The 23,479-nt window shown below is 33.2% G+C and overlaps 1 protein-coding gene and 1 long non-coding RNA gene across 2 annotated transcripts in view; both read left to right on the top strand.

Moving 5' to 3' along the window:
* Positions 1–23,479, top strand: part of LOC127698451 (uncharacterized) — a 59,015-nt gene that overhangs the window by 29,652 nt on the left and 5,884 nt on the right. The window lies entirely within an intron of this gene.
* On the top strand, positions 3,228–12,383 carry LOC127698519 (uncharacterized). Its single transcript, XR_007980851.1, has 2 exons — positions 3,228–3,574; positions 11,063–12,383. It is a non-coding gene; the product is annotated as an uncharacterized LOC127698519 (long non-coding RNA).

Raw genomic sequence — 23,479 nt, 5'->3', positions numbered from 1 at the left:
ATCTTCCTTTAGAATTGCTGACGTGCTGGACAATGTTCCTCTTACACAAACAAAGGCTTATTTGTCCATCTCTTTGTCATGAAATTATATTTTCTGTTCTGACTTTATTGCTATCCAGGCATAATTCCGAGCTCCTTAATCTTGATCTTTCAAACAATGTAAATATTTCTGTATACATGCTCAAGCCATGTATATAGTTTAACTTAAAGTTGTGTTGTTTTATTTAATCCACAAAAATTGCATCACAGTAATTTTTGCTTGACCATACATTGAAGTCGGTATTTGTATTTTCCTAAGTAAACCTAAGTACATGGTAAAATCCATAGTAATACACCCACAAGTACAAATATAGGACTTTTCATAATCTAACTGTAGTTTGAATCACTATCTGGAAGCAACTTTACATTCTTCTAAAGTTACCAGACGAACATACAGAACAAAAATATGGTGGTTTTTTTGGAGTTGGACATAGACAATCACAAACAAATTATTGGTGACCTGGCACGCTCATTTTTGTCCCCTGTGCATCGCGTTGCGGGGGACATAGACATACCAGGCATCCGTCCGACTGGTTTTGTTAGCGCTCTCACATGTACAGTTCTTTCCAGATTTGTATAAAACTTATATCATAGGTTAATATCAGCAATGTCTCGGACAAGTTAGAAAATCGGTGCTGATCAATAATTTTTATACGCCCGTTTACGGGACGTATTATGGTATACCTCTGTCCGTCCGTCCGTCTGTCCGTCCGTCGTCAACATGTCGGACATTAACTCAAAAACACTTTAACCAATTTGCATAAAACTTTGGTGAATTGTTTATATCTATTGACGTGAGCTCCCTTTCGTTTTTTATAAATTTTAGATTTTACGTTTCCGAGTTATGGGGTTTTATTCATTAAAAAAAGGGTGATTTTCCAGTTTTCGGACAATAACTCAAGAACGGTTTCACCAAATTGCAAGAAATTGTGGTGAATTGTTTATATCTATTGACATGAGCTCCCTTTTGATTTTTATATATTTTAGAGTTTACGTTTCCGATTTACAGGGTTTTATTCATAAAAAAAGGGGGATTTTCCAGTTTTTAGACAAAAAAACAAAAATGCTTTCAGCAGTTCTTATGAAACTTTGGTGAATTGTTTATATCTATTGATGTAAGCTCTGTTTAGAATTTTATAAATTTTACATTTTACTTCTGAGTTATGGGGTTTTATTCATTAAAAAAGGGGGGATTTTCCAGTTTTCGGACAATTACTCAAAAAAGCTGTCAGCAATTCTCATGAAACTTTGGTGAATTGTTTATATCTATTGATGTAAGCTCCCTTTACATTTTCATAAATTTCTAATATGACATTGAGAATTGATTGAACTTTATTTGTCTATTATAGTCTGACAACAGATTTACTAAGTATTGCGCAACAGCACAGTGTATTGCACAACAGCAAGAAATCTTTAATTAAATATAAATTCAATTCATATAACCAATTTCAAGTTCTTTGACTACATTTATTCAGAAACCTATAATATGTCAAATATTTAATTACAATCCAAATTCAGACCTGTATCAAGCTTGAATATTGTGTCCATTTTTGCCCCAACTGTTCAGGGTTGGACCTCTGCGGGCGTATCCAGCTGCACTCAGCGAAGCAGTTTATTAAAAGAGTTATGCCCCTTGGAAACATTAATTATATAGACAATTACATCATTAGCGCTCTCATGTGTACAATTCTTGCCAGATTTTTATGAAACTTACATCATAGGTTTATATTAGCAATGTCTTGGACAAGTTTGAAAATCAGTGCTGATCAATTATTTTTAAAAGAGTTATGCCCTTGGAAACATTAATTATATGGACAATTGCATCGTTAGCGCTCTCATGTGAACAATTCTTACAAGATTTTGATGAAACTTATATCATATGTTTATATCAGCAATGTCTTGAACGAGTTCGAAAATCAGTGCAGATCAGCTATTTTTAAAAGAGTTATGCCCTTGGAAATATTGATTTTATGGAAAATTGCATTGTTAGCATTCTCATGTGTACAATTCTTGCTAGATTTTTATGTAATTTATATTATAGGTTTATATCATCAATGTCTTAGACAAATTTGAAAATTGGTGCCGATCAATTATTTGTTTACGAGTTGTGTCCTTTAGAAATATTGATTATATGGAAAATTGCATTGTTATCACTGGCATGTTTTTGCCAGAATTTTATGGAACTTATACCATAGGTTTATATCAGCAATGCCTTTGACACTTTCAAAAATAAGTGCTGATAAAATATTTTTATACGACGGCAAAAAAATTTCCATACCACAAAGGGATTGTTAGGATTTACTTTGGGGGGGTTATGGCTCAAGCCGTTTAGGAATAAGGGGAAAAAAAGGGGGGAAAAACAAGGGTTTCCTGGTTAATGAACAATTAAAAAAAAGTACAATTTTATGTTTGGATTACCTCCCTTACACTGCTTTTAAATTATGTATCAAGAAATGTTGTATTGTCTTGAGGTGATTAGCTGTCAATTTATTTTTAGAAGTTACTATTAAGGAATATTAATTTTAGCCATGATTATGTATATCATTTTCTATTTTAAGACTTTTATGATGTATTTAAATGGGTAATTATGGTTGCAAACTCCATTGGAAAAAGGGGGTGAGGTGAAAAAAAAATTGGGGGGGTTAAAAAAGAAATTGTGAGGGGGGACAATTTTTTCTCATTTCAGATTACAGAATTTAAAAAGCAAAAAAAAAAAGGAGGGGGGGTAATTTTTTTTTTGGGGGGGGGGTCAATTCGCAACAGCATAGTGTATTGAATCATATAACCAATTCTAAGTTCTTTGACTACAGTTATTCTGTGTCAGAAACCTATTATGTGTCAAATATTTAATTACAATCCAAATTCAGACCTGTATCAAGCGCGAATATTGTGTCCATTTTTGCCCCAACTGTATAGGGTTGGACCTCTACAGTCGTATCCAGCTGCGCTTGGCGAAGCAATTTATTAACTAGTTATGCCCCTTTGAAAAATTAATTGTAACAGAAATCGCATTGCATTTGCTCTGAAGCCTGCATTTCTCTAAGATATTTATAAATTGTTTTAAACAACCTGTAAAAAGTTTTTTTTTTTCAGTTATTGCCCTTGGATAGATAAAATATGTGCAACGCGGGGGACATTGGAACTCTGTTCTTTTATTATAAAACTTATATTGTAGGTTTATATCAGCAATGTCTCATATGAGTTAGAAAATCAGTGCCGATCCATTTTTTTTATACAACCGCAAAAATTAAAAATTTTTTGGTCGTATATTGGTATGACGTTGTCGTCGTCGTCCTGCGTCGTCCGAAGACACATTGGTTTTCGCACTCTAACTTTAGTTTAAGTGAATGGATCTCCATGAAATTTTACCATAAGGTTCAATACCACGAAAGGAAGGTTGGGATTGATTTTGGGGGTTATGGTACCAGCAGTTAAGGAATTAGGGGCCAAAAAGGGGCCAAAAATAAGCATTTTTGTAACTTCCAAACAATAACTTGTGTGTAAGTGTATGGATCTCTCAGACATTGTACCACAAGGTTCCATATCACAAAGGGAAGGCTGTAATTGATTTTGGGGGTAATTGCCTCTAAATTTTAGGAATTAGGGGCCAAAAAAGGGGCAAAAAACAAGCATTTTTCTAGTTTCATGACAATAACTTGTGTGTAAGTGTTTGAATATTTCTGAAATTGTACTACAAGGTTCCATATCACAAAGGGAAAGCTGGAATTGAGTTTGGGGGTAATTGCCCGAAACGTTTAGGAATTGGGGGCCAAAAAGGGGCCAAAAATAAGCATTTTTCTAGTTTCCAGACAATAACTTGTGTTCAAGTGTATGGATCTCTCTGAAATTGTACTGCAAGGTACCATACTACAAAGGAAAGGCTGGGATTGAGTTTATAGGTGATGAATCATAAGGGGGTTCAAAAAATTTTGGGGGGGGATCTTTTTTTTTCTTTTTTTCCTTTTTTTTTTCTTTTTTTTCTTTTTTTCCTTTTTTTTTTCTTTTGAAATTTTCCATTTTAAGTTGGTTATTTCTGATTTATATTTAAAAGCAAATAATAATGATATGGTAGGAGATACACACCAAACAGGATGTGTAAATTATTATATAATAAGTATTGTGCAATAGCAAGAAATTTTCAATTGCACAGTATTGCACAATAGCAAGAAATCTTCAATTGCACAGTATTGCGCAATAGCAAGAAATCTTCAATTGCACAGTATTGCGCAATAGCAAGAAATATCCAATAGCACAATATTGCGCAATAGCAAGAAATTGTCAATTGTACAGTATTGTGCAATAGCAAGAAATATTCAATTGCACAGTATTGTGCAAAAGAAGATACTTCCTATAAATTGCTTATTTCTTGATCAATTTCAATGGGGTTTTATTCTTGAATTCTTGGGTTTCTTTAATATGCTGAATCTAACCGTGTATTAAGTTTTGGGATTTTGGGCCCCGTTTTTAAATTGGTCCACATTGAGGTCCAAAGGGTCCAAAATTAAAGTTAGTTTGTTTTTAACCAAAATTGAATTTTTAGGGTTCTTTGATATATATGCTGAATCTAAACATGTATTTCGATTTTTGATTATGGGCCCAGTTTTCAAGTTGGTCCAAATCGGGGTCAAAAGGGTCCAAAATTTAACTTTGTTTGATTTCAACAAAAATTGAATATATGGGGTTCTTTGATATGCTGAATCTAATCATGTATTTAGATTTTTGATTTTTGGGCCCCGTTATCAACTTTGTCAACATTGAGGTCAAAAGGGTCCAAAATTAAACTTTGTTTGATTTCATCAAAAATTAAATTCTTGGGGTTCTTTGATATGCTGAATCTAACCATGTATTTAGATTTTGGATATTGGACCATAATAGGTGAATGTCCAATTTAAAATTTTTAAGTTCTTAGACCACATTCATTCTGTGTCAGAAACCTATGCTGTGTCAAATATTTAATCACAATCCAAATTCAGAGCTGTATCAAGTTTGAATGTTGTGTCCATACTTGCCCCAACTGTTCAGGGTTCGACCTCTGCGGTCGTATCAAGCTGCGCCCTGCGAAGCATTTTATTTAAAAGAGTTATGGCCCTTAGAAATAATAATAATATGGAAAATTGCATTGTTAGCGCTCTCATGTGGAAATTCTTGCCAGATTTTGATGAAACTTATATTGTAGGTTTATATCAGCGATATCTGGGACAAGTTTGAAAATCAGTGGTGATCAATTATTTTTAAAAGAGTTCTGTCCCTTAGAAATATTAATTATATGGAAAATTGCATTGTTAGCGCTCTCATGTGTACAATTCCTGCCAGATTTTTATGAAACTTATATCATAGGTTTATATTAGCAATGTCTCGGACAAGTTTGAAAATCAGTGGCGATCAATCATTTTTTCAGAGTTATGTCCCTTAGAAATATTAATTATAGGTGAATTTGCATTGTAAGCGTTCCCACATGTACAATTTTTATCAAGTTCATATCAAAGGTTAATATCTCCCATAGAAATAATTTTTAAAAGTTTTAAAAAACAAAACAATTTTTTTTTGTTTTGTTACTGACCTTGTGCAGCTAAAATATGTGCAATGCGGGGGACATTGGAACTCTGGGAGCTTATTCACAAAGCATCCGTTAACTTAACGGAGACGTTAACGGGTATGTCTGTTAAAATTAAAGTGGTGTTCACAAACGTTTCCATAAACATTGTGATAACGGGTGCGCTATTAACGGGTGTGTGAGTATGCAAATAAGACGTAATTGATGTTTCGGTGTTTTTATTGGATTATAAATCAACTGGGCAATACAGTAAAAAATGGAATGTTAACATTTTTATCATAATGATGTATACAGGCGATGTTTAAATTTCTCCCGTAGTTATGCTTATAAAATTTACTACTCTACGTCTAAAAACAAACAGTTAATGAAGACTGCGTCTTGGCGGTGTTATTTGTTCATTTATCCGTAACGTTTATTATATTCTTATTTTTTATGCCCCCGCCGAGGCAGAGGGGGCATTAAGCTTTACCCTTGTCCGTCTGTACGTCCCAAAATTAGTTTCCGTTCATTAACTTTTGTTTCCCTCAACCAAATCTTATGAAAGTCATACACAATGCTTATTACCACCAAACACAGATCAAGTTTGAATATTTGTGGCATTACTTTTGCCGTTCTTGAGTTATGTCCCTTTATAAATGGAAATATTGGCAAATTTGTAGTTTCCGCACTCTAACTTTACTTTGCCACAACCAAATGTTCTGAAACTTATACACAATTCTTATTACCACAAAACACAGATCAACTACAAATTGGGTAGTGTCACTTTTACCGTTCTTGAGTTATGTACCTTTATAATGTTATATGCAAGCGGGGACATCATCTGTGTCCCATAGACTCATTCCCCATTTGTTTTATTATTTGATTTGATAGGCTAGTGGTAGTAGAGTGCGCACCTCAAGTGGGAAATATCGATTTGTCCAACAACTCCCTGACGGTCCGATGGTTATATTGCATGTAAGAAATATTCATCTACCCAACATACCCTAGTATTTTTTAAGGAGCGTCAAATGTCTCGCCCCCTCTCGACATTGATCTTTGTTGATCAACTCATGCAAAATAAATACTATTAGATTTATTGTTAATATGTTCTCGGTCTGAATACGCATTAAATATCTGCCACTGAACATTTAGCAAACAATAACAAATCAATCAAATGATGTAAGAGTAGTTTCAGTTTAATATATTTTCATATTTTGAACCACATTAGGATATTGTCTTCCGGGGTCGCATGATGATTCCGATATCATCGGTCAAGGATGTAAAAGAAATGTGAATTATGATTTAAGTTTCAACTTTGCATGCCAACTAATTCAAATGATGTGACTAGTTAGAAGATAACCTGAAATACATATTCTTCCTTAATTCTGGACTAAGGTAATTAAAAAAAATCGGAAACCTTCTGCACCGACAACTCTAAATATTTAACGTGACTTGTGTGATTTATTCAAGTTTTAATCTGTCTATATCACAAACAATATATATCTGCTGTATGCGTTTAACAGGGAGGGGTATGTTTCTGGGAACAGATTGTTTTCTTGAATAACAACCAAAAACATGGTGCTTTAATTTTTTTTTAATTTTCAAAAGAAACAATTAGTTTTTTCACTGACCTTCAGAAACAATTTTTGTCAAGAAATCAAACCAAACAATTTATCTAAAAGGCATCCCAGAAGATGAAGATAGGAGTTGTGGAAAATTTTACTCATTTATGGGACGATCATTTTATTTTTTGGGGAAGAATGCTCGGAATTTTTGCAAACGTTATATTTGTTTTCACCTGTTGCTAGGTTGGTTTATGGCCATTTTGTAAATAACTATATCCAGCAATTTGAGGGGAAGAATATACATTTTATCCTGTCACTGGCAAGGTTTTTTTTTTAAGTTCTTACTAGGCTAGCATATTCATTTCCAAAATCCTCAAGACGGCTCTCCCTGCTATGAAAATTAAATTGAAGTTTCCCGCTTGTTTGCACGAATTTCTTTTTCACTCATAATTCTGACCTTATAACAAATATCAAAATTCTGAAACCTACAACACTTTTTACCTGTAGTGACGGATCCAGACTCTCCTTTGATGGTGAAGGCACAAGGCCAAACAAAAAGGGGTATACGAAGGATGTTGAAAGGCATTAAATTGGACTTCAAAACTTATCCCTCAGGGGTACCTGGTGTATATAAATAATACCAGTATCTCTGTGTTAAGTGTATGACTCCCCTACATACATAGGTCTTCCGTCCTTAGTGTGATGTACATGAATATATACACACAAACAAAGTTTCCGATCAAATGGTAATTTTCTTTAAACATTGTTTCATTTGGAATTAAAAAAAAGGCTGAAGAAATTACATAGTAATATATAATAAGTAGATGCGGTATGATTGCCAATGAGACAACTATTCACCCGATACCAAATGATGTAGATGTTAACAACTTTAGGTCGCCGTACGGCCTTCAACAATGAGCAAAACCCATACCGCATAGCAAGCTATACAAGGCCTCGACAAAATAAAATGTTAAACAATTTATATGAGGAAACCTTATGCCTCATTAACATGTGTACAAAATAACACGAAAAACCAACATTATAAAAAGTAATCAATGACAGCCGCTGCATTACAGGCTATCTTTATATAACGTGTATCTTAGAATTTAAATTATTTTTCAATCATATTTAAAAATGTACAATTTCTCATACTAAATACTAAATCGACTGAGCTTTTTCTTATTATCGAAACTTTATTGCATAAAAAAAGAAAAAAACAATGGATTAAGCGATACTACACAATACATTTAAACAATATGACAAAAACATAATCGTTATCTTTCATTTGTAAAAATGGACATTATATCCGAATCGACCTAATTCTTCTTCAAAATTGTGATCTTACATATATTTAAAATCGAAACTTTGTAAGTAGTTGACGACTTATTATGTTCTTCGAAAATCTGAGGTACTCTTTCAACTTAATTTCATTTATAGTTTATTGAAAAAAGTTTTAACTGTTGTCCATGTTAAAATTTTGCCTGTGCAGAGACAATTAAACATCTTTATTGTCATGACTTTCTTTTGACGTCACATCAGGTCAAAACTGTGGCTTTGGTTGGCTGATAGATTTTATGCACATATGAACTGTGAAAAATTTTGGTTATATCTTGGGAGCAATCAATTCAAATATGTGTGTCTTTAGTTTTGTCAATTTACAGGATAGTTTTGTCATTTTAATTAGGTAATTGTAATGATACATTACCAGGATGATTGACAACTGCTATGATCACCAAATTATCAGAGACAAGGTGTGACTATAATTAGAATGTCCCACCTCCTTAAATGCCAATCATATTGACCAAGTTACTAATCAACCTCAGTCTTACATAATTAAGCAGATCATTCATTATTCAGGAATTAGGGGCCAAAAAGGGGTCAAAAATAAGCATTTTTAAAGGCAGTGCTTTAATGCCTTTCTAGTTGCCGTGTTAATATTTCTTTCCGCGATATCCAACTTATCTACGTGGGGGGTCATTTAGCTCCAAGTAGATCCGGAAAATGTTGATTCTCTCCTCTTCTTATTGTGGTATAAAATGTTTTTTGTCTCATTTCATTTACATTGGGAAATAGAGAAACGATCATTGTGTTTTGTTAGTTTTAAAAACTTTTGATATATTTGTATTTTACATTATAAGCAGTCAACCGATTGACAAACTAGAATTATTTGAATTCCTTGTGGAAAGAGGACGGGTTAATTTCGAGTGTTATCTGCAATCTAGATGTTTATAAATCATTTCAGTCGTTGATATAATAATTAAAGGTCGACTGAACATGAATTATATTATACAATTTAAAGCGCATTTCTGTTTATGCACGTGAACCCGTCTAACGTTATTGTTATTTCGCAGTTATATAAAGTAGCAAATTATCGTGCCTGAATAGGTGGCGCCATGGTAGCCGATCCTGTACTTCAACTTCCGGTTTCTGCACTGTGCAACTATTACAGTTGCATTTTTAATTAACGATGCCAAGTACTTGTTGTTGTGTGCCTGGATGTCATTTAAGAGGAGGACATGCATTTCCAAATGACTTAAAAAGAAGGAAAAGTTGGATCAACGCTATGGCCCATACGCAGATTGGACGAGAACACGATGAAATCGTGGAGTCCATCTCAATCAGCTGTTGTTTGCAAGGCACATTTTACTGAAAAAGACTACGTGCAGGAAACTGTTCATGGTAAAACTCTATTTTCTTTTTAAAATATATAGTTATAAATGTAATCGCCATGCGAATAAACCAAAGTCAGTTTACAACCGCAATTATCGTTTTAGAATAAAAGGGGGTGGTTAATTCAAGACGTCATAATTTTTTGGATTACGATTCAATGTGATCTGTTTGAGATTTTTTGGTGCTTGCTACAATTATAATGATTTCTTACAAGAGGTATATCATACTGAGAATTATTTTAGCAGTAATTATGCTTATGTAGTAATGACAGGAATGCATAAGCTTTGCCTCATAGACTTTCTTGAAAAATATCAATGACAATGTTAACAGGAACAAAACAATGACATACTCTCATCTATATTATAGTTATTTAGGTACAAACAATGTATGTTTGTTGCATACGTCTCTCATTGTTTGTCCTTCGGATTTACATAACATACATTTTGATGTACATTGAATCAGGCTAACATAGTTTTATCCAGATTGTAATGAATAAATCTAGTTAATATTTTGCCAGGTTACGAGTACAAAGGAATTATAGTTATCTCGTACCATTGTAACTCGTACCAATGTCAACTCGTACCACTAAACAAAAACTCGTTCCAATGCAAACTCGTACCACTGCTAACTCGTACCACTGTAAATTCATACCATTGTTAACTCGTACCAACTTATTTAAATGCATTCAAATGGTGTTTAATGATGAATATATACTTTAATTTCACTCAATACCTCTTAAGTCTGTAAAATGTATATAATTTGAAATTACAATAACCAATTTGTAGCTAATTTTCCTTGTCTAATTGGATAGAGAAAACCGTGGCAGATTGGCTTTGTTGTCTCCCTTGAATAGACTCTTTTTTAAACTTTTACTGACAACTATTTGATTTAATTTTTAATCATTCCAAATCAGTAACATTGAATAGATTTGGGTATTTTTATACGACCGCAAAAATTAAAAAATTTTTGGTCGTATATTGGTATGACGTTGGCGTCGTCGTCGTCGTCGTCGTCTGGCGTCGTCCGAAGACACATTGGTTTTCGCACTCTAACTTTAGTTTAAGTTAATGGATCTCCATGAAATTTTACCATAAGGTTCAATACCATGAAAGGAAGGTTGGGATTGATTTTGGGGGTTATGGTACCAACAGTTGAGGAATTAGGGGCCAAAAAAGGGCCAAAAATAAGCATTTTTGTAACTTCCAGACAATAACTTGTGTGTAAGTGTATGGATCTCTCTGACATTGTACCACAAGGTTCCATATCACATAGGGAAGGCTGTAATTGATTTTGGGGGTAATTGCCTCAAAATTTTAGGAATTAGGGGCCAAAAAAGGGGCAAAAAACAAGCATTTTTCTAGTTTCATGACAATTACTTGTGTGTAAGTGTTTGGATATTTCTTAAATTGTACTACAAGGTTCCATATCACAAAGGGAAAGCTGGAATTGAGTTTGGGGGTAATTGCCCGAAACGTTTAGGAATTGGGGGCCAAAAAGGGGCCAAAAATAAGCATTTTTCTAGTTTCCAGACAATAACTTGTGTTCAATTGTATGGATCTCTCTGAAATTGTACTGCAAGATACCATACCACAAAGGGAAGGCTGGGATTGAGTTTGGGGGTGATGAATCATAAGGGGGTTCAAAAAATTTGGGGGGGGGGGTTTCTTTTTTTTTCTTTTTTTCCTTTTTTTTTTCTTTTAAAATTTTCCATTTTAAGTTGGTTATTTCTGATTTATATTTAAAAGCAAATAATAATGATATGGTAGGAAATACACACCAAACAGGATGTGTGAATTATTATACAATAAGTATTGTGCAATAGCAAGAAATTTTCAATTGCACAGTATTGCACAATAGCAAGAAATCTTCAATTGCACAGTATTGCGCAATAGCAAGAAATCTTCAATTGCACAGAATTGCGCAATAGCAAGAAATATCCAATAGCACAATATTGCGCAATAGCAAGAAATTGTCAATTGTACAGTATTGCGCAATAGCAAGAAATATTCAATTGCACAGTATTGTGCAAAAGAATATACTTTGTATAAATTGCTTATTTCTTGATCAATTTCAATGGGGTTTTATTCTTGAATTCTTGGGGTTCTTTAATATGCTGAATCTAACCATGTATTAAGTTTTTGGATTTTGGGCCCCGTTTTTAAATTGGTCCACATTGAGGTCCAAAGGGTCCAAAATTTAACTTTGTTTGATTTCATCAAAAATTGAATTATTGGGGTTCTTTGATATGCCTAATCTAACCGTGTATTTAGATTCTTAATTTTTGGTTCCGTTTTCAAATTGGTCTACATAAAGGTCCAAAGGGTCCAAAATTAAACATAGTTTGATTTCAACAAAAATTGAATATATGGGGTTCTTTGATATGCTGAATCTAACCATGTATTTAGATTTTTGATCATGGGCCCAGTTTTCAAGTTGGTCCAAATCGGGGTCCAAAATTAAACTTTATTTGATTTCAACAAAAATTGAATATATGGGGTTCTTTGATATGCTGAATCTAACCATGTATTTAGATTTTTGATTATGGGCCCAGTTTTCAAGTTGGTCCAAATCGGGGTCCAAAATTTAACTTTGTTTGATTTCAACAAAAATTGAATATATGGGGTTCTTTCATATGCTGAATATAACCGTGTATTAAGTTTTTGGATTTTGGGCCCCGTTTTTAAATTGGTCCACATTGAGGTCCAAAGGGTCCAAAATTTAACTTTGTTTGATTTCATCAAAAATTGAATTATTGGGGTTCTTTGATATGCCGAATCTAACCGTGTATTTAGATTCTTAATTTTTTGGTTCCGTTTTCAAATTGGTCTACATAAAGGTCCAAAGGGTCCAAAATTAAACTTAGTTTGATTTTAACAAAAATTGAATTTTTAGGGTTCTTTGATATGCTGAATCTAAACATGTGTTTAGATTTTTGATTATGGGCCCAGTTTTCAAGTTGGTCCAAATCAGGGTCCAAAATTAAACTTTGTTTGATTTCAACAAAAATTGAATATATGGGGTTCTTTGATATGCTGAATCTAACCATGTATTTAGATTTTTGATTTTTGGGCCCCGTTATCAACTTTGTCCACATTGAGATCAAAAGGGTCCAAAATTAAACTTTGTTTGATTTCATCAAAAATTGAATTCTTGGGGTTCTTTGATATGCTGAATCTAACCATGTATTTAGATTTTGGATATTGGACCATAATAGGTGAATGTCCAATTTAAAATTTTTAAGTTCTTAGACCACATTCATTCTGTGTCAGAAACCTATGCTGTGTCAAATATTTAATCACAATCCAAATGCAAAGCTGTATCAAGCTTGAATGTTGTGTCCATACTTGCCCCAACTGTTCAGGGTTCGACCTCTGCGGTCGTATCAAGCTGCGCCCTGCGGAGCATTTTATTCTATTGTTTCTAAAAGGAATTTTATTTAATGAAAGAATTTATTGATTGTGTTTTAAAGGTTTAAAATTGTTTATGACCAACAGTTAGAAAGTATGAAATTTATTTTTATACAATATTCAGCACATTTCAGCAGAATATGTATGACCATGCTTATATGATTATACAAGTTGATTAGTTAAAGATAAAAAAAAACAAGTTGATTAGTTAATAATCAACCAATAATCACACAATCAAAGGAATTTAATATATTTATTAGCATGGTAATTAAGAAATTACATTTGTATTTTTGTCTAAGTTTTCATTAAAATCTGGTATAAATTTCAAAGATATTTTAATTTTTTGTATAAAGCTTAAAAAAATAATAATCATAAAACATTCATATTTTTGTCTAAGTTTTCATTAAAATCTAGTATAAAATTCAAGTAATTCAACTTTTTTTATTTAGTTTACCAAAAAAAAAATCATAAAACTTTCGTATTTTTGAATATATTTTTAATGGTACGAGTTTGCAGTGGTACGAGTTCTGATTGGTACGACTTCCCAGTGGTACGAGTTTACGTGGTACGAGTTTACAATGGTACGAGTTAACTTGCTTCTGTACAAAGTATGCATTGCTAATGGAAGTTCATTTAATTATCAAAAAACAAATGTTTTATAACCTTTTTCAGGGCACAAACCCACCATACAGAGACTTAAGTCTACTGCCAATCCCAGCCTATTTTCCTGGACCAAATAAGAGACTGAATCGTCCGCAAAAAGAAAAATCAGGGCAGTTTCCTGTGAAAACAAAAGAACTAAACTTGATGAATATTGTAGTAGAAATCTAGAGGAAAGTTTTGATTGTAAAGTTGGTTTTCCTGAAGAAGTAATTCATTCTGCAGACAGGATTTATGACTGTCCACCACCAACTGCCGAGCTAATGTTGAGCTTCACAGATGGAATTACGCAAATACCATCAATGCCTATATTTTCAGCAGAGAATTTTGAAATGAAGACACGTGACACAGCCATGCATTTTTATACCGGTTTAGAGTTGTATACTAAATTTTTATTTGTTTTGACCACACTTGGTCCAACAGCACATTGTTTGAGATACATATATTTTCAAATTGATAGGGTGTCATTTGAAAATCAGTTTTTTTATGACTTTGATGAAATTGATGCATTATACAACCAACTTTGAACTGTCTAGATTCTAGATTGAAACTAGTGTTAAGAATATTGTGTAAACATGGATTGTTTTTATGTCTAAACAGTGGCGTGAGGCTAACACTTGGCCATTTAGTGGTTTAATCAGGTATTTTTCGCCATCCAACTTAGAATTAAAGTTTCCTACAACTTGGATTATTATTGACAGCACAGAATATCCCGTGATAAAACCTAAAGCTCCTAGAGCTCAGGCAACCTTTTCATCATATAAAAACAGAAACACTGAAAATACTTGTATGTTCGACACCTGGTGGTTTAGTCAACTATGTCTCTAATGCATGTGTTGGTTGTACCAGTGACTGTGAAATAGTTGAAAGATGTAGAATAGTTCAATTATGTGATCCAGGTGACAGTGTGATGGCAGACAAAGGTTTAAATGTGCAAGATTTGTTTGCTCACTTTTTTCAAAAAAAGAAACAGAATTAGTTCCAAAACTCTTATACGGGATAGAAAAGTCTCCAATTAACATGTGCACATAGAGCTAATTATTGGACTTTGCAAAACATACAAAATTCTAATAAATCCTATGAATGGAACTGAAACAAAACTTTCATCTGAAATAACATTTAGTTGTTTTATGTTGTGTAATTTTAGAACTTGTATTGTGCCAAAGGATGCATAAATAAAAGTGACGCAATGAAGTTTGTTCTGATATATATATATAAATATTATTTACAATTACATGCACATGTAAATTGTAATGCATATAAAAATAAGGAGATGTGGTATGATATTCAGTGAGTTTATCGAACCAAAGTGCATAAGAAATGGGTTAAGCAGTTACAGGTGTTACTGTCACCATACAATCTCCAACAATTAGAAAAACTTGTACCGTGTAAAAAATTTCAGAGATCTTACAACTAAGTTTTGTTGTCTCACCTTGACTTTGGTGAATTGTTTATATCTGTTGATGTAAATATAAAAAAGAAGATGTGGTATGATTGCCAATGAGACAACTCTCCACAAGAGACCAAATGACATAGAAATTAACAGCTATAGGTCTCAGTACAGCCTTCAACAATGAGCAAAGCACATACCGCACAGTGAGCTATAAAAGGCCCCGAAATGACAATGTAAAACAATTCAAACAAGAAAACTAACGGCCTAATTTATGTACAAAAAATGAACGAATAACAAATATGCAACACATAAACAAACGACAACCACTGAATTACTGGCTCCTGACTTGGGACAGGCACATACATGTACATACAGAATGTGGCGGGGTTAAACATGTTCACGGGATCCCAACCCACCCCCTAACCTGGGACAGTGGTGTAACAGTACAATATAAGAGCGAACTATAAAAATCAGTTGAAAGAGGCTTAACTCATCAGATGGATAAATACAAATACAAGTGGACGTGGCCGGGTAGTTGTACATCCAAACAACAAAAAGACACTAAGTACAGATCTGAGAGTACTCGCATTTACTGACAGCTAGTTCAAAGCCACAAACAACTGATAAAAAAATCTTGCATCTAAGACTAAATTATCAATCCGTAAGCTCCCTTTAGAATTTTATAAATTTTAGATTTTACATTTCTGAGTTATGGGGTTTTATTCATTAAAAAGGGGGGGATTTTCCAGTTTTTGGACAACAACTCAAAAATGCTTTAAGCAGTTCGCATAAAACTTTGGTGAATTATTTATAGCTATTGATGTAATCTCCCTATTGATTTTCATAAATTTCAAATATGACATTGAGAAGAAATTGAACTTTATTTGTTTATAGTCTGGCAACAGATTTATTAAGTATTGCGCAACAGCACAGTGTATTGCACAACAGCAAGAAATCTTTAATTGAATATAAATTCAATTCATATAACCGATTTCAAGTTCTTTGACTACATTTATTCAGAAACTATAATATGTCAAATATTTAATTACAATCCAAATTCAGACCTGTATCAAGCTTGAATATTGTGTCCATTTTTGCCCCAACTGTTCAGGGTTGGACCTCTGTGGGTGTATCCAGCTGCGCTCAGCGAATCAGTTTATTACTTAAGAACTCCTTTTTGTCGAGCCTGCGACTTTTGTCGCAGAAAGCTCGACATAGGGATAGTGATCCGGCGGCGGCGTTAGCTAACTTCTTAAAAGCTTTATATTTTAGAAGGTGGAAGGTCTGGATGCTTCATACTTTGTATATGGATGCCTCATGTTACGAAGTTTCCGTCAGTTACATGTCCAATGTCCTTGACCTCATTTTCATGGTTCAGTGACTACTTGAAAAAAAAGTGTGCATACCTTGCAAGGTCCTCATGCCCGTCAGACAGTTTTCACTTGACCTCGACCTCATTTCATGGATCAGTGAACAAGGTTAAGTTTTGGTGGTCAAGTCCATATCTCAGATACTATAAGCAATAGGTCTAGTATATTCGGTGTATGGAAGGACTGTAAGGTGTACATGTCCAACTGGCAGGTGTCATCTGATCTTGACCTCATTTTCATGGTTCAGTGGTTATAGTTAAGTTTTTGTGTTTTGGTCTGTTTACTTATACTGTATGCAATAGGTCTACTATATTTGGTGTATGGAATGATTGTAAGGTGTACATGTCTAGCTGGCAGGTGTCATCTGACCTTGACCTCATTTTCACGGTTCAGTGGTCAAAGTTAAGTTTTTGAGTTTTGTCTTTTTTTCTAATACTATATGCAATAGTTCAACTATATTTGGTGTATGGAAATATTTTATGATCTATATGTCAGTCACGCAGGTTTTTTTTTACCTTGACCTCATTTTCAAGGTTCATTGCTCAGTTTAAAGTTTTTGTGTTTTGGTCTGTTTTTCTTAAACTATAAGCAATAGGTCAACTATATTTGTTGTTTGGAAGAATTGTTAGCTGTACATGCCTGCCTAGCATGGTTCATCTGACCTTGACCTCATTTTCTTGGTTCATTGGTCAATGTTTAGTTTACTTGGTTAATGTTAAGTTTATGTGACAGTTGTAATAAAGCTTTATATTTAGGACTATCAACATAATATCAATGATTAGTAAAGAAGGCGAGACATTTCAGCTTGTGCACTCTTGTTTCATTCATAAATTACTTTATACTTGGAAATATAATTTTGCTTGGAGTTATAGTTTCTAAAAAAAGTATTGTCATTGAAAGAGTTGACATGTTGCAATGTACATTTATTCTACATAGTTCTATGGTACCAAATCAAAAGTTTATATTAAAGAAAGAAGTCAAAGGTTTCCCATCATAGTTTAGTTACATACATTTTTTTTGTACCTGAGGTCGTTGAATATAGATCATTATATAAATAAGGAGATGTGTTATGATTGCCAATGAAACAACTATCATCCATACATTGTACTTACCAGTAACAAACCACATTTGCAAAGTTGAATAAAATACAGTTGATAACATTTACTTATTACTTAAAAGAAAATGCCAAACTATTTTAAACAGTATTTGACTATAAACATAGATAAAAAAGGTACAAACTGGACATAATGCACTAGTTCATAAACAAGTGAGAACAATCGCCTTCATATAGTGCTCAGAATATGACATTCATAAAACTTGTTCAATATCATTAGAGAACTCTAAATCTTAAATACTGAAAGCCACCTCTGATAAGTACAATGTACTATGCAAGATAATGATATAACTGGACTAAAAATACACACAACCTGTAATTAACTGCCTTTACAGCGCTTTCGCGCTTTGATTGTAACTTCCAGACATAACTTGTGTGTTAGTGTATGGATCTCTCTGACATTGTACCACAAGGTTCCATATCACAAAGGGAATGCTGGGATTGATTTTGGGGGTAATTGCCTCCAAATTTTAGCAATTAGGGGTCAAAAATGGGCAAAAAACAAGCATTTTTCTAGTTTCATGACAATAACTTGTGTGTAAGTGTATGGATCTCTCTGACATTGTACCACAAGATTCCATATCACAAAGGGAATGCTTGGATTGATTTTGGGGGTAAGTGCTCCAAATTTTAGGAATTAGGGGCCAAAAAGGGGCAAAAAACAAGCAGTTTTCTAGTTTCATGACAATAACTTGTGTGTAAGTGTATAGATCTTTATGAAATTGTACTACAAGGTTCCATATCACAAAGGGAAAGCTGGAATTGAGTTTGGGGGTAATTGCCCAAAACGTTTAGGAATAAGGGGCCAAAAATAAGCATTTTTTATACGACCGCAAAAAAATTTTGTGGTCGTATATTGGTATGACGTTGGCGTCGGCGTCGTCGTCGTCCGGCGTCGTCGTCCGAAGACACATTGGTTTTCGCACTCTAACTTTAGTTTAAGTGAATGGATCTTTTTGAAATTTTACCATAAGGTTAAATACCACAAAAGGAAGGTTGGGATTGATTTTGGGGGTTATGGTTCCAACAGTTAAGGAATTAGGGGCCAAAAAGGGGCCAAAAATAAGCATTTTCTAGTTTCCAAACAATAACTGTGGAACGGTGAATGGATCTCTCTGAAATTATACTACAAGTTTCCATACCACAAAGGGATGGTTAGGATTTGCTTTGAGGGGTTATGGCTCAAACCGTTTAGGAATTAGGGGCAAAAAAGGGGGAAAAACAAGGTTGTCCTGGTTAATGGACAAATACTTTAGTACAAAACATAATTTAAAGCAGTGTAAGGGAGATAAATCAAATACATCATTGAAATTATCTCCCTTACACTGCTTTTAAATTATGTATAAAGTAATGGTTAATGAACAATAAAGATAATTTAAAACAGTGTAAGGGAGGTAATCCAAATACAACGTTTTGGTTACTTCCCTTACACTGCTTTTAAATTATGTTTAAAGAAATGCATATTTATAAAGGAAGACCAGTAAAAATATCTGCAAATGTTGCATCATTTTTTTTTTACAAAAAAATCCATATGAAAGATTTGACACTATATTTTTAATTCTATTATAAAATAGATTAAGTTAGCACTATGGTAAATTTAAATGGGTAATTATGGTTGCCAACTCCATTGGAAATTTGAATTGAGATTATGACCATATCTTGAGGGAAAGAATTTTTTGGGGAAAAAAAGGGGGGGGGGGATAAAAAGAAATTGTGGGGGGTCAATTTTTTCTCATTTCAGATTTCAGAAATTAAAAAGAATTATTCTTCAAATATTATTTTTTTTTCAAATTTCAAATATTGAAAAATTTCAAGAAGTAATCTTTAATTGCACAGTATGGCGCATTAGATTTGTAAAATCTTTGATCACATTTATTTATTTGTTATGCCGAATCTAACAGTGTATTTAGATTTTTAATTTTGGGTCCAGTTTTCAAAATAGTCTACATTAAGGTCCAAAGGGTCCAAAATTAAACTTTGTTTGATTTTAGCAAAAATTGAATATATGAGGTTCTTTGATATGCTGAATCTAAACATGTATTTAGATTTTTGATTTTTGGCCCAGTTTTCAAGTTGGTCCAAATTGGGGTCCAAAATTAAACTTTGTTTGATTTTAACAAAAATTGAATATATGGGGTTCTTTGATATGCTGAATCTAACCATGTATTTAGATTTTTTATTTGTGGACCCCGTTATCAAATTGGTTCATATTGAGGTCAAAAGGGTCCTAAATTAAACTTTGTTTGATTTCATCTAAAATTGAATTATTGGGGCTCTTTGATATTCCAAATCTAACCGTGTATTTAGATTTTTAATTTTGGGTCCAGTTTTTTAAATTGGTCTACATTAAGGTCCAAAGGGTCCAAAATTAAACTTAGTTTGATTTTAACAAAAATTGAATTCTTGGGGTTCTTTGATATGCTGAATCTAAACATGTGTTTAGATTTTTGATTATGGGCCCAGTTTTCAAGTTGGTCCAAGATAGGGTCCAGTATTTAAACTTTGTTTGATTTCAACAAAAATTGAATATATGGGGTTCTTTGATATGCTGAATCTAAACATGTATTTAGATTTTTGATTATGGGCCCAGTTTTCAAGTTGGTCCAAATTGGGGTCCAAAATTAAACTTTGTTTGATTTCAACAAAAATTGAATATATGAGGTTCTTTGATATGCTGAATCTAACCATGTATTTAGATTTTTTATTTGTAGGCCCCGCTATCAAATTGGTTCATATTGAGGTCAAAAGGGTCCAAAATTAAACTTTGTTTGATTTCATCAAAAATTGTATTATTGGGGTTCTTTGATATGCCAAATCTAACCGTGTATTTAGATTTTTAATTTTGGGTCCAGTTTTTTAAATTGGTCTACATTAAGGTCCAAAGGGTCCAAAATTAAACTTAGTTTGATTTTAACAAAAATTGAATTCTTGGGGTTCTTTGATATGCTGAATCTAAACATGTGTTTAGATTTTTGATTATGGGCCCAGTTTTCAAGTTGGTCCAAGATAGGGTCCAGTATTTAAACTTTGTTTGATTTCAACAAAAATTGAATATATGGGGTTCTTTGATATGCTGAATCTAAACATGTATTTAGATTTTTGATTATGGGCCCAGTTTTCAAGTTGGTCCAAATTGGGGTCCAAAATTAAACTTTGTTTGATTTCAACAAAAATTGAATATATGAGGTTCTTTGATATGCTGTATCTAACCATGTATTTAGATTTTTTATTTGTAGGCCCCGCTATCAAATTGGTTCATATTGAGGTCAAAAGGGTCCAAAATTAAACTTTGTTTGATTTCATCAAAAATTGTATTATTGGGGTTCTTTGATATGCCAAATCTAACCGTGTTTTTAGATTATTAATTTGAGTCCCGTTTTTTAAATTGGTCTTCATTGAGGTCCAAAGGGTCCAAAATTAAACTTAGTTTGATTTTAACAAAAATTGAATTCTTGGGGTTCTTTGATATGCTGAATCTAAACATGTGTTTAGATTTTTGATTATGGGCCCAGTTTTCAAGTTGGTCCAAGTTGGGGTCCAAAATTAAACTTTGTTTGATTTCAACAAAAATTGAATATATGGGGTTCTTTGATATGCTGAATCTAACCATGAATTTAGATTTTTTATTTGTGGGCCCCGCTATCAAATTGGTTCATATTGAGGTCAAAAGGGTCCAAAATTAAACTTTGTTTGATTTCATCAAAAATTGAATTATTGGGGTTCTTTGATATTCCAAATCTAACCGTGTATTTAGATTTTTAATTTTAAGTCCCGTTTTTTAAATTGGTCTACATTAAGGTCCAAAGGGTCCAAAATTAAACTTAGTTTGATTTTAGCAAAAATTGAATTCTTGGGGTTCGTTGATATGCTGAAAATAAACATGTGTTTAGATTTTTGATTATGGGCCCAGTTTTCAAGTTTGTCCAAGTTGGGGTCCAAAATTAAACTTTGTTTGATTTTAACAAAAATTGAATATATGGGGTTCTTTGATATGCTGAATCTAACCATGTATTTTGATTTTGGACATTGGACCATAATAGGTAAATTAAAGAAATTCAAGTTCTTAGACCACATTCTTTCTGTGTCAGAAACCTATGCTGTGTCAAATATTTAATAACAATCCAAATTCAGAGCTGTATTAAGCTTGAATGTTGTGTCCATACTTGCCCCAACTGTTCAGGGTTCGACCTCTGCGGTCGTATCAAGCTGCGCCCCAGCGAAGCATTTTATCTAGTTTCCAGACAATAACTTGTGTTCAAGTGTATGGATCTCTCTGAAATTGTACTGCAAGGTACCATACCACAAAGGGAAGGTTTGGATTGATTTTGGGGGTAATTGCCTCAAAATTTTAGGAATTAGGGGCCAAAAAAGGGGCAAAAAAACAAGCATTTTTCTAGTTTCAGGACAATAACTTGTGTGTAAGTGTATGGATCTTTATGAAATTGTACTACAAGGTTCCATATCACAAAGGGAAAGCTGGGTTTGAGTTTGGCCGTAATTGCCCTAAACTTTTAGGAATTTGGGGCCAAAAAACAAGCATTTTTCTAGTTTCCAGACAATAACTTGTGTTCAAGTGTATGTATCTCTCTGAAATTGTACTGCAAGGTACCATACCACAAAGGGAAGGTTGGGATTGAGTTTGGGGGTGATGAATCATAAGGGGGTTCAAAAAATTTGGGGGGGATTTTTTTTTCTTTTTTTTTCTTTAAAATTCTCCATTTTAAGTTGGGTATTTCTGATTTATATATAAAAGCAAATAATAATGATATGGTTTGAATAGGTTAATTAAAAAATTTTAAGTTCTTAGACCACTTTCATTCTGTGTCAGAAACCTATGCTGTGTCAAATATTTAATTACAATCCAAATTCAGTGCTGTATCAAGCTTGAATGTTGTGTCCATACTTGCCCCAACTGTTCAGGGTTTGACCTCTGCGGTCGTATCAAGCTGCGCCCCAGCGGAGCATTTTATTAGATTAGTTTTTGGAGACAATAAAGACCGTAGTTTCAATTGCTTTTCCTTCTAAAGACCTGTAGTAAATGCAAATGTCTGCAATAGTGCTATATTAATTTTCTTTTTTGTCCACACTATACTTATATATATTATTTGAAATTATTCAAACTACTCTTCCAATCTTTCCATGAGTGATTTCCATCACTTTGATTTACAAGCACCTTTAAACAAACTAACAATATTAAGGTGAAACAAATATGTTTTAATTTGGATCTAAACCATGACGAATTTGATCAAAACCATGACGAATATCTAGACACTTAACTGAACCATGTCGATCGCTTAACCAGACCATATCAATTTCAATATTTTGCCCATCCTGCGTTAATTTCCCCAAAACAACAATTTCAATGTAGAATGTTTGACTCACAATATAGATTCAAACATCTTATTTGCTTTTTATTTGCTCATTTGAAAAGAACTGAGGCAATCGTTCTGAGAAGTAACATAACCCAACCATGACCAACTGAACCAAACTAAGACAATTTGACAAATTCACTGTGCTAAACGCTCCTCGATATGACGACGTTACTACCCGTGGTTATTGTTTTCACTCAAAAGGTCAACATTTATAAAAGTTGTCCAATCCTACTGATATTAAATGTCGAAGAGTCTATATCATATATTAAAAATATTTTTTACATATTTCCATAAACTAAAATAGTAATGCTATTCAGATCTGTATGTTGCTGCTCAAGGCAATTTGATACAAAATTG

The sequence above is a fragment of the Mytilus californianus genome, unplaced genomic scaffold (assembly GCF_021869535.1).
Source record: "Mytilus californianus isolate M0D057914Y unplaced genomic scaffold, xbMytCali1.0.p SCAF_4, whole genome shotgun sequence".
NCBI classification, from domain to species: domain Eukaryota; kingdom Metazoa; phylum Mollusca; class Bivalvia; order Mytilida; family Mytilidae; genus Mytilus; species Mytilus californianus.
This window is presented reverse-complemented; position numbering and strand designations above follow the sequence as displayed.